Source organism: Gavialis gangeticus, unplaced genomic scaffold, assembly GCF_001723915.1.
Source record: "Gavialis gangeticus isolate Ggan-Ray unplaced genomic scaffold, GavGan_comp1, whole genome shotgun sequence".
In the NCBI taxonomy this organism is placed as follows: Eukaryota; Metazoa; Chordata; order Crocodylia; family Gavialidae; genus Gavialis; species Gavialis gangeticus.
In genome coordinates, this window is record NW_017729030.1 from 29,487,902 (window position 1) to 29,498,911 (window position 11,010).

General features: G+C 41.9%; 1 protein-coding gene across 2 annotated transcripts in view; it reads right to left on the reverse strand.

Moving 5' to 3' along the window:
- SPRY1 (sprouty RTK signaling antagonist 1) overlaps positions 1 to 11,010 on the reverse strand; it is a 24,288-nt gene that overhangs the window by 5,463 nt on the left and 7,815 nt on the right. The window contains exon 1 of one of the 2 annotated variants that reach the window (XM_019522054.1): positions 43 to 225. The exons of the other annotated variant lie outside the window; for it this stretch is intronic. The gene's annotated coding sequence lies outside the window, so the exon portion shown is untranslated. Of the gene's footprint in view, positions 1 to 42; positions 226 to 11,010 lie in introns of those variants that run through there. 2 annotated transcript variants of the gene reach the window in all.

The following is an 11,010-nucleotide window of genomic DNA, read 5'->3' on the forward strand; positions in this document are numbered from 1 at the left end:
GCCTGCGAGAGCCGCGGACGAGGCGCCCGGCGGCGCGCTTACCTAACGCAAAGATGGCAAGCTGCTGCCCAAGGCACATTGGAGGCAAACGGCGGCTAATTCCAAGCCAAGCAGCGTGGCCGGGCAGCGGCTCGCGGGCGTCGGGCTGCTATCGCCGGGGGAGCCGCGGGGCGCTTGAGCCGTGCTGTTCCCGAGTGATTGCGGCTCGGCACCGCAGCATTTCAGCGAGGAGCCCCCGCCCCGCCTCCGCGGCCCGCCCCCTCTGATGTCAATGTGTCACTCAGGAAGCGCGCTTCAAATCCTGGCGTGGATTCCTCGACGTCAGCACGGCCCGCGAGCGACGGCCCGGCTGCCCCGGCCGGGGGCGGCGAGCGGGGGGGGAGCCGAGCTCGCCCACACCCTCTTCTTATGCTTTGAGAGCAAGAAAAGTTAGGCCCCGGACCTGCCACCACTTCGGCACCTGCCTGTGAATGGTGCCACGGGCACACAAGGTTCTCTGGGCAAATCCCAGCTCTTTTGGGAGGGCAACTCACATGGTTGGAAAAAAATTCTTCGTGGCAGAATTTTTCCAACTAGTCCAGCTGGTCTAAGAGAGATTCACCCAAAGAGCCTGGTCTGCCCATGTCCTTAGACCAACACGGCTACACCCGGTGCATGATGCAGTTCATGAACACCGTGTGTCCCCGGAGGCTGTGGGGCAGGCACGGCGAGCTCCTGTAGGCAGTGCCGGCGCTGTGGGTGGCGAGAGTGTGGCAGTGGCAAGCGGGGAGCTCCCACAGGTGGCCACAGCATGGTTGGCAGCTGGGGGTGGTGGTGAGCACCAACCAATTGGCAGCAGCCCGTGGCAATCATGGACTGCCCACCACCCCGACACTGCCGGTGGTGTCAGCGGCGGGGAAGGGGGTGGCAAGCGGCAACTGTCCACAGGCACCGCCGGCAGTGTTGGCAGTGCCTTTTCACGGGTGCACCACCATGCATTGCCAATGGTGCCATTGAACTCATAAGCTGTAGACGCACCAGTGTGATTTACACCCCTGTACAGGCAGTTTTCGACTCAAGAAGTTTCAAGTTACAATGGACAACACTTACGACATTAATAAACTGACACCGTTTCGACTTTCTGATGTCAGTTTTGACTTTACAATGCTTGACCCGACGCCAGCAAACAAGTTCGCTGAGTCACTCATCTCCCTGGAGAACATCTGTCCAAACTTCCTTGGACGCTTTCTTTAATAAGCAGACAAGACTCCAGAAAGACCTGAAGCCAGGACTCCTGAGAAGGCTCCAGCCAAGAACCCTTCAAAAAGTCCAACTAAGAGCCCTTCAAAACGTCCAGCAAGAACACCTTAAAGAAGTCCTTCCAAATCAGTATGATCGCTATTTACAATCTAAATACATTAATGTAGCTATACTACTCATCTATAATTGACTGAGTACAAAATTCTAGGTTATTTTTGGAGAAAATAGGGTCTAGGGCCTTGGTTCAGGAACCAAGCCCCCATTTATAACATTGTTCCTATGGGAAAATCAGTTCTGAGTGGCGAAGTTTCGAATTAAGACGTGGTTTTCAGGAACCAATTGTGTCGTAAGTCTGAGGACTACTCCTCACTTTCAGAGAAGCCCCTTTACCCTGGAAAGGAGCGACTTGTACCAGGATAAGGCTGTGCATCATGTGATCGCTACAATTACCCCAGAGTACAGTCAAATCACTCTGGAATAAACATAATGCCTGTCCAAGCTCAAAAAACCGAGGCTGAATCAAGTCAGTCTTCACAGGTTAGTCTAAGCTGCGTAAATTGAACCGATATGCAGGTGAACAGACACTCACTTCTATTTCCAGAAATACAGCCACGTGCCTGCAGTGGCCCAAGCCAAAGCTGGCACGATGCTACAGCACACCTCCCTGCTTGGCTGGAGCAGACAGGTTGGGCCAAGGCCAGCCTGCCTGCCCTGAGAGCGGGGGAAGGGTTGCAGAGGGAAGTACAAAGCATCCTGGGATGCTGGGGGACTGTGAGCTAACTTGAATCTGGAGCAGATCTGGGACAGAAATTCAATAAAGCAATTTAACCTAAATCAGTTAAATCTGACACTGTATCAATGCAGATTTATCTTAAAGTGGTTTCAGTCATTTTGAAAGCAGTTTATGTGTACTGAACTTTGGCTGTGTTATAGATTTGGACCAGTTTCCAATCATTTATAGCAGCTTCATGTAATTTCTGTCCCTAGCCATTATTAGGATGACTCATCTTTAAAGGTAAATGTGGCTGCAGAATTGAGGCCACAGCCTCGTAATGCTGTCAGACATATACCTGTTTTGGCAAAAAACCTGATCACCTGTCATCATGCCTTTCCCTCTGCCCCCCAAAAAATGTTCCCTGGAAAAACTATTGCCTGCAAACCTGTCATCTTCTCTCATCTCATCATTACCTCTCCTCTTCCACCTAGAATGAGTTACTTTGTAAGGTACTACCCTGCCCTGCCTTCCACATCAGCATGGAAAACCTAAGTCAGTCTGCAGTTAATAGCCTCCCTTCACTCAAACTGGACTTGAAGTTCCACTTTTACCATGACAGGAACAAGAAATTGGGTGTCTGACAGTGACAAGATGCAGCTATAACAGATAGACTATATAACATAACAAACTACAAAATCTTATTATCAAACATTCCATCGCCATGATGTAGCCAATGACTATGCTAATTACTTTACTTGTATGTTTTAACCCTTCACCTTACCTTTCTTTTATGCCAGTTTTATCTTTTTAGGCACTCAAGGATGTTCCACCTGGGTAGACCTCAGGGCCCATACAAAACCCCAGTTGAAATCCATAGCCTTAGCATAGGGGAAATGGTTGGACTCACACAGGACAGTTTTCAGGATCAGGCGCTTAGCCAGCTGGACTATTCAGATGAATGAAATTAATGACATGCTTAAGTAGTTGCAGAATCTGAATGCGAGTTCTTTGAAGCAGAGATTGCGTCTTCTTTAATGTTGGCACGGTACCCAGCACATTGTTGGCAATTCTTAATTATTAATACTTTGAAAGTCTGATTTTATCTATCTTAAAGCCAGATCCCAAAACATGTTGATCATCTACAACTTGCAATGAAGAAAATAAGAATTAAGGGCATTAGATATCGATCAGGATTGTGAGAAATACAAATGATACCACATGTTTAAGTTTTACAAAATAGTCCAAATTAACTAATTGTCTAAAATATATGCATTATTTAAAGGCACACAGTTAGAAGGCTGTGTGTATTACTAAGCCAGTAATACGCATAGTAGGACTTAAAAAAAGATGAAGGGTCTTTTCCCTGTTTTGTTTTCCATTTGACAAGTGTGATTTGAAACAAAAATGTCAAAAAATACCTCTCTCTGCACCAACATCATTCTTAGCTTTAATGAACTACTGCTCAGAGAGTAAGTTTGCTATTGCTGTTGAACCAGCAGAGGGAGCACAAAATATTGGGTTTTCATAAGTCCTACAAAAATTATTGGTATTCTTCATTTGTTTCAGTTTCTGGGCTATGTCTAAATTGACAAACTAGAGGAAACTAAGAAATGTGATCATTTACCCAAATGGCTTCAGATTTGCTGTAAGCTGAAAAAGTAACATAAAACACAATTTAAACAACCTAAGAATACTTTGTATTCAGGAGCTGGGTTTGTCATTGACTTCTGCAGAAGTAGGATCTTACTGTTCCATAGCACGTACTTGTGATTAGAAATTGATACCAAGGATAGTAATTTTATTAATAAAATATTATTCCTATATTGAACAGTGAAATAGTTGACAAAGTTGTCTTCACTTGGTGTTAGAGTTAACATATCACTAGGTCAAAGAGGCAGTTCAAAACTCATAACTATTGTATCAGGCTGTCTGCAAATTCAGGCAGATACCACTGCATTCATTATAGCTGGTTCACACTCTTTGAATGTTCTCCAAAATCATAAATGTTAAAACTAAATGGTAGCAAATAAACTGGCAGCTCAGAAAAGGTGCTGTTATGCTTCACCACAGCGCACTAGACTTTTGGATCAACCGAGAAATGCACTGCACTAGGAAAAGATGAACAATGAATTGTCCCTGATAGTCATAGTTCAGTTCCTGGTTCCTGCTTAAGTTTGGGGGTGGTAGATGTGAAAGAATCTGCAGTGGCCCATGTAATGAGGCACAGATTATTTTTCCCTTTGTGCTGACGTAGAAATGCTAGCCAAAAGATTATAGAAGAGTGCACAGCCCTGCACTGTGACTTGTGGTATGGGTCAAGGGATACAACGCACTGTCACAAGCATGATCTTGCCCTTATTCACTGTAAGTGAGCAGGATTTTAGTTTTATATCACATCGGAGAGCTGGCACTTCCCACTGTGCAGTGCTTCATAGTCTTATGCCAAGGGATGGTTCAGAAATGACTCAATGGGAGGAGTATCAGCTACTGAATCACCAACATTTCCTACATAACACACTGGACATCTGTTCCACTCAGGTACTAAATGGCTTGATGTGGCTTAGTTTATGAACACACTGGAAAACATCTCATTGCCTGATACAACTTTAGCCATAGCAGGTAAGAAAGAGTTTACGCATATAATATCTTATATTTCCTTTGGTGGCTCCTTTTCCCCAGTGATGGATATGTCTAGCCAACACTAAACTGAAGAAAATCATCAGAGAAAGAGAAGGTGGGAGAACCATTACAACAAAGTTATTAACAGGTCCACACAACTGTAAGTATTTCCTTAACCTACACAGAACTTTAAAGCATAGTCTTAAAAACATTTTTTTCAAGCATAATATCATTACTTTTCAAATTTAACACCTCAATATACCTGTTTTCTCACCTGTACAATGAATGGATGGAATCACTATTCCCACTTTGTGTGCAAATATTTCCCTATGGGAGCATGTTTGCAGGATCAGGGCCCTTGAGAGGTTTTGGTGACAGGTGAAGGGGTAGAAACTACCTGTTACGTGCTGGTTTGAGACTGGTGTCATAGATTTTCTAAACTAACACAGAGACCTGCTATGTACATATTGTTATAATATTATTTACACATACACCAACAGCAAAGGCAAAGCAACCCAGACATTTTCATAGTCAACGTAATTCTGTATTGGCTGGTGTGGCTAATGCTGGTAGTGGACAAGATCAAATAACGCTATTGTGCAGAGATGGTGTAAAAAAAAATCATAATACAAACACCGGGAAGACACTGCCTTAAAGTTGTTTTAGTGTAAGTGAGAGAAAGTAAAGGATGGTGTGAGGTGGAGTTTCCAGTTTCTATACTTTTAGGTAGGCAAGCTGACCTTTATCTGAGATCAAAGGGACAGGTAGCTGGGGATTTCTTCATCTGCTGTTCAAAGCTCATTCTTGAAACTCTGTGAAGAAATGCAGCTGCGAACAGCACAGCTCCTTGCTGCAGGGGCTGGGGCAGTGGGTAAAAACATGGGAAATTCTCAGTCAGTACGTAATCTTGACTTTTCCTTTCAGAAGATAAAATCAGTTTCTCTGGAAGGCAGAAGAGATTGCGAGACACAGCAACCCAGCACACCTCTGAGAAGTGAAATCAAAATATGAAGCAATCTGGCACAGTGAAGTATAGATCTTAAGTCAATCTTTTCCCAAGTGCAGCAGCATTCAAGAGTTATGGCTTTGGTCCAGGCCATAGGTGGATCTAGGATTTTGAAAAGGGGGTGCAGATAGTGTGGTGCATCCTAACATATAACACAACACATATTTTATTATGTTAAAAAGAAACTAGGTGCTTTAGTAATAAGTTAGTGGCCTAGGACTATATCACTTGTTTTATGATTGGAGCAAAAACAAATATAAATGTACTGGAATGTGCATTCATTTGCTATATAATATGTATAAAAATAAAACAAACTAGGCAAAATAATCAAAATATGCTGTTTCATTAGTTCTGCAGTCATTAGAATTAAACGGATGCGTCTTTTTCAGATTCATAACACAAAATAAAATCTGGCCTTCTTGAGTATCTTGCGATAGCATCCAGTGCTTTACTGAACGTTATTTCCACACCTGACTTAATGTTTTCAGCTAGAGCCAAAAGACAGTCTGCAGGGCCATGAAATAGGAGCGACATTACCAGGAGCAGCTAGCAGACAGTAGAAATTCTGAAGAAAGGCTAGTCTGATTAGCTGAACATCAAGACCATTAAAAAGGAGAGGGGATCATTCCCAACCCTCATTGAGAGGGTCATTGTGGAATGAAGACCTTAGAAAGAATCAGGTAGATTATAGTGAGCCACGAAGCCAACCGACTCCCTCACTGCTGGCTGAATAGAAATGCTGCTGCCACTGCCTGGCAGCTGGTTTTAAACTTTGGGTGGACCAGAAATCAAAAGGGGGTCCAACTACATCACTGCATGCCCCACAGATTTGCCTTTTGCCCAAGCTTACCTTGAATAAAAATCCAAAGGAGAAAATACAGAACAAGTTTTCTTTTTACTTCAAGCTGTTGCTCCTTGCTTCATTTCATCTTATCTTTGCATGGTCAGCCCCAGCTCTCCCATTAGATACAGATACTGAATTTTGTTTTCAGATTTTCTATTTATATTTGGTATTTTCAACTCACTAACAATTCAATTTTCTACAAAGGTTTCAGATCTGTAAGACGTGTCAGGTCAAATTTACATAGCTTTGTAACATTCACAGATCAGTTTATGAGAGATATCAATATATTGATAAGAAGCAGCTTTTGCAGTGTAGCTGCGCCTGCATTAAGAATGCTTTGCTCCTATAATGCTCCTATGTCAGGACAGTGCTCCCAGAGTAGACATGGACCCATTCTGTTGTCCAAGGTGTGTGAAATGCCAACATTGAACAAAACATATCAATAGTTGAGTGAATAACATTTTAGAAGGTTTGCAGCTTTAATAGTCCAAGCAATTGTCAGTGTCATTGTTAAGAGTTCTTAATATGTATTGTATTTAATCTAGAGCGTCCCTGAAATGTGTGTCAGTTTTCTATTTGAAAAAAAAATCTTACGTGAAGAGGAAATGTAAGGATTGCATTATTTTAAAGGTCCTTGAAATTAAAAAAGGATTTTACGGTGTTAAATATTACAAATTGAAAAAGAGCTAGGGAGTACAAGTAGAAGGACAAATTAAAGGAAAGCCACATAAGATAAATTGATTGGCTTAGTAACAGAATAATTACTTGATTGCTTCTTATTCTGTGACCTGTTCTCTGATTCACTGCTTTTCCCTGCAAGAAGCGGTCACCAAGTAGCAGGTTCATAAGTGAAGGCAAATGACTAAGAAACATCTAGCTCCCGGAAGGTTTCCTTAAGAGAAAGGAAAGCTGTATATCTGAGCCATTTTAACACAGAATCCCATTTCTATGACAGAGAACACTATGTGAGATTATGCACTGTGGGGGAGTTCCTGTTTCCTTTCCCAGAAGCAATCCTTTATCACTGACCATTTCTTTGGCAGTTTTAAAATTGCTAGACCTTATTTCCTAAGCCCTGGCATCCTATCCCAAAATTTCATCAGCTGCTTTGGCTGCATTTTTTAATATGTGGTGGAACAGAAGAATGCATAACAGTAAACCCAAATAATGGACTGATTCAGTGAACAGATAGGGTTGTATACATCCCTACGCTTGCAACTAGCAATCAGGGCACTTAAAGTAAATACGCCTGCCTTTCATTTTGGATTGCTTTATTCTCTAGCAGAGTTAGGTAACAAATGACTAGAGCTGCAGAAACTCTCATAGCGAGGTTAAGCACTGTAATATTAGCTGTATAAGCATGTGCTGAGAGCTGGGTGAAAGGAGATGGCTGTTTTAATTATAGCTGATAAAAACTAGCCAGAGGAAATCCACCATGACTGAATAATAGCATGTCACTTCAAAAACAACCAAGGAACAAACTTTTCCCATTTCTGTTCAAGAAGCAGCCACTCCCTGGGTGTGGACTGATTTATCAAAGGAAGTGGGAAAGCTCTGTGCTAATTTAAATAGATTGCTTTGTGTATATTTTTATTGTCAGTTCACTTGTGAAGACTGGATATTAGGAATTCATCTAACCTGGCTGGCACACATGAAACTGTTTACTGACCTTAATAATGTGTCTTGCAACTTTAGGAATGCCCACCATTCATCAGGTGGTGTAATCTGTCACTGTCAGATCAATGAGGTCTCAGGCCCAGCGTTTCTAATTTGATTTGAAAAAATACATGGAAACCCGAGACTGCTTTTAGCAAGAATGACAAGTCTGGTCTAATGAATACAATCTCTTTTGTTGTTCTCAAGAATAGCATGTCAATAACTAAGACCCTAGGTTCCGTTACTGTCTTTACAGCAGTAACAGCTACTGTAGAGAAGATAAGACTGATGTCCATGTCACAGATGAAACAAATTCCCAACTGTGATTTACTTACATTGGAAAGGTGATTCAGTGAATGCCTTATGTATGCCCTTGGATTTCTGGATGTAGAGCAAGGACAAAGTTTCACCCCTTAAGAGGGCTTAATCCCTTTTTATGAAACTTGGACCAAAGGATGATGATATATTGGACTCAGTGAGTAATATTACAGGTGAAGTAATGTCAACTGATAGAGCTCAGATGTTTGAAGAAAAGGCTTGAGAAGATCACTTCTATGGTTCAAATCCTAAAGTAAATATGTGTTTGTCACTAATTTTCTTGGGATCACGAAAATGTACATGTCAGGACACATTATACAGCAGAGAAGTGAGTATCATTTGCTGTCAGGTTGCCCCCTATGACCAATAAGCATTTACTGGATACTTACCTGTTCTAATTCTGACCCTTTTGTTCTGAAACTAGGTATGTAAGATCAGAACCCCTCTGGCTGCACTCCTATTAAAGTGCCCAGTAACAGTTTGCTGTGTCCTCATGTGGGAAGATTTTATGCCCTTTGCTATTAAGCCATGTTTTCTTAATTCTGCCTCTTGGGCCTTAATCCTCTTAAATATTTTATTTTGCATTTTGGCTTTGGAAGTATTAAGTGTTGAAATATTGCTTACCTGTTTGATGTGGTTTGGTGCTCTTTACTTTCAGTAACACCACACCAGTATGCTAGTCACATCTTGAAATGGTGCTCTTTGTTAAAACAGTAACCCTCTGACAAAAAATAAGTTACTAAGGAAATAATCCTGTTTCCACTGAAGTTGAGAGGAAAACTTCCACTGCCTTCAATGTGTGATGGATTGAGATCTTGTGATAGTCTTGACCATATCCAGAATGCTTGCAACTTGGTTTCCTTGGAAGCATTAAAGCCAGCAAATTCCTGAAGTCTTGAATACAATTTCAGGATTATACTGAGATTATCTGTGTATCTGTATTATTTATGAGGATGGTACTGTACCTTTGCTTATAGTTGTTTTCATATATTTACAGAAGCGTAACTTGGGCTAAAAAAAAGCATCTGTAGGAGTAGAAAATAAATAGAATATGCATACAGTTTGGTGATTAAAAGCCTAATCCAAAGACCACCAAGGTTTGTGGGAGTTTTAGATGCTGGATAAGGCATTTTGTTTTGTATTTTCATCTCTTACTATGTGTGTTTGTTTTTCTTTCAGTAAATGCTTTAACATGTAAACCTAATGGAAGAGGGAGAGTAGAGCTGAATACAATCTACATTGTTCGATGTTTGCTGACATATAAAACTGTTGGACTTCTTTACACCAGGCTACATGCATAGATTTTGCTGCCTGAATGAATTCAGTGTTTGTACTCATTTCCTAGCTTGCCTATTTATTTTAAAAAGTCAGTTTTATAGTTGTCTTTGAACAGAAGATGAGAACCTAACCAGAAAGCTCTTCCTTAGCTTGTATATGACTATACTCAGTTACTACTGAATTTGGTCAATTCTAAGACAAATTTTTCCTCCATTCAACATGGGGAAAACAAAGCTTCATCTTAGAATTGAGTATCAAGTAAAAATGCAGTACCTGCCATCAGAAGAGGCAGCAGGAATCCACTCGAAGAGACATGGAGCAGTGAGGGACCTGGCACATCGCCTGCCTCCCCATGGCCTACCCACCTGCCACTTTCCTTACTGCAATGGTTGAGTGGCAGGGAGAAGCATTTAAGGTGACTCTCTGCTAATTAGGTTCTATGTATGAAAAATTACAGCAAATTTATAATTTTCCATGTATAGAATCTAACTGGAAGGTCATCTTAAATTCAATGCCTCTTTTATTTATGCGCTTTTATCTTAAAATACATTAACATGCTCTCCATCATTATAAGATCTTTTTAATTCCATATTAGAGAGTAACTATTAAGGTTGATAGGCCTAAACATTGATATGTTTCTCTAGCAGTCTTATCAAGCCTTAGTTTTAGTTTTACTTCTTTTTCCAATTGTAGCTGCCAGAAAAAAGCAGCAGTATATTATCGTCTAGTACATGCTGAGTATGAATCTCAAGTATATTTTCTGTATACTATGAGTCCTTATATACATCAGGATTGTTCAGCTGGTGGCCTGCTGACCACATCCAACCCATGAGGGGTTAAAGTGTGGCCCACAGGCTCCTGCCTTGCTGCCACTCCTCCCGGCAGTCCTGCTTCTGTGGCAGTAGCTGGAGTCTTCAGGGCAGGGCAGCATGGCTGGAGGTAGCCTAGTAAGCTGACAGGGGAGGAGGATTGGGGTGCTTGTACAACAGTGCTGGCAGGGATGGGAAGAAGGAAGGGATTTGCCAGTCTGGCAGCAACAGCAGAACAAAACATATTTTGGGAGTGGAGGGGAATTGTACTGGGATCTGGGAGCCTGCACAGTCTGCAGCCACTAAGGTGTCTGACCTGGGGGCCCACGACTGGTTGTGTGCAGTCCCTGGCTGCTTTGCAGTTGGACAGGTCTGTGCTGTGCACACCCCTCATTATTCAGAGTCTCATAATGAGGCAACAAGTCTTGTGCTGCTAATTAACTGGTGACAACAGCAACTGGTGTGAAAGACAGAAAACATTCTGAAAACACAACTTTTGGTTCTGTTAGGTATTTTTTTTTTTTTT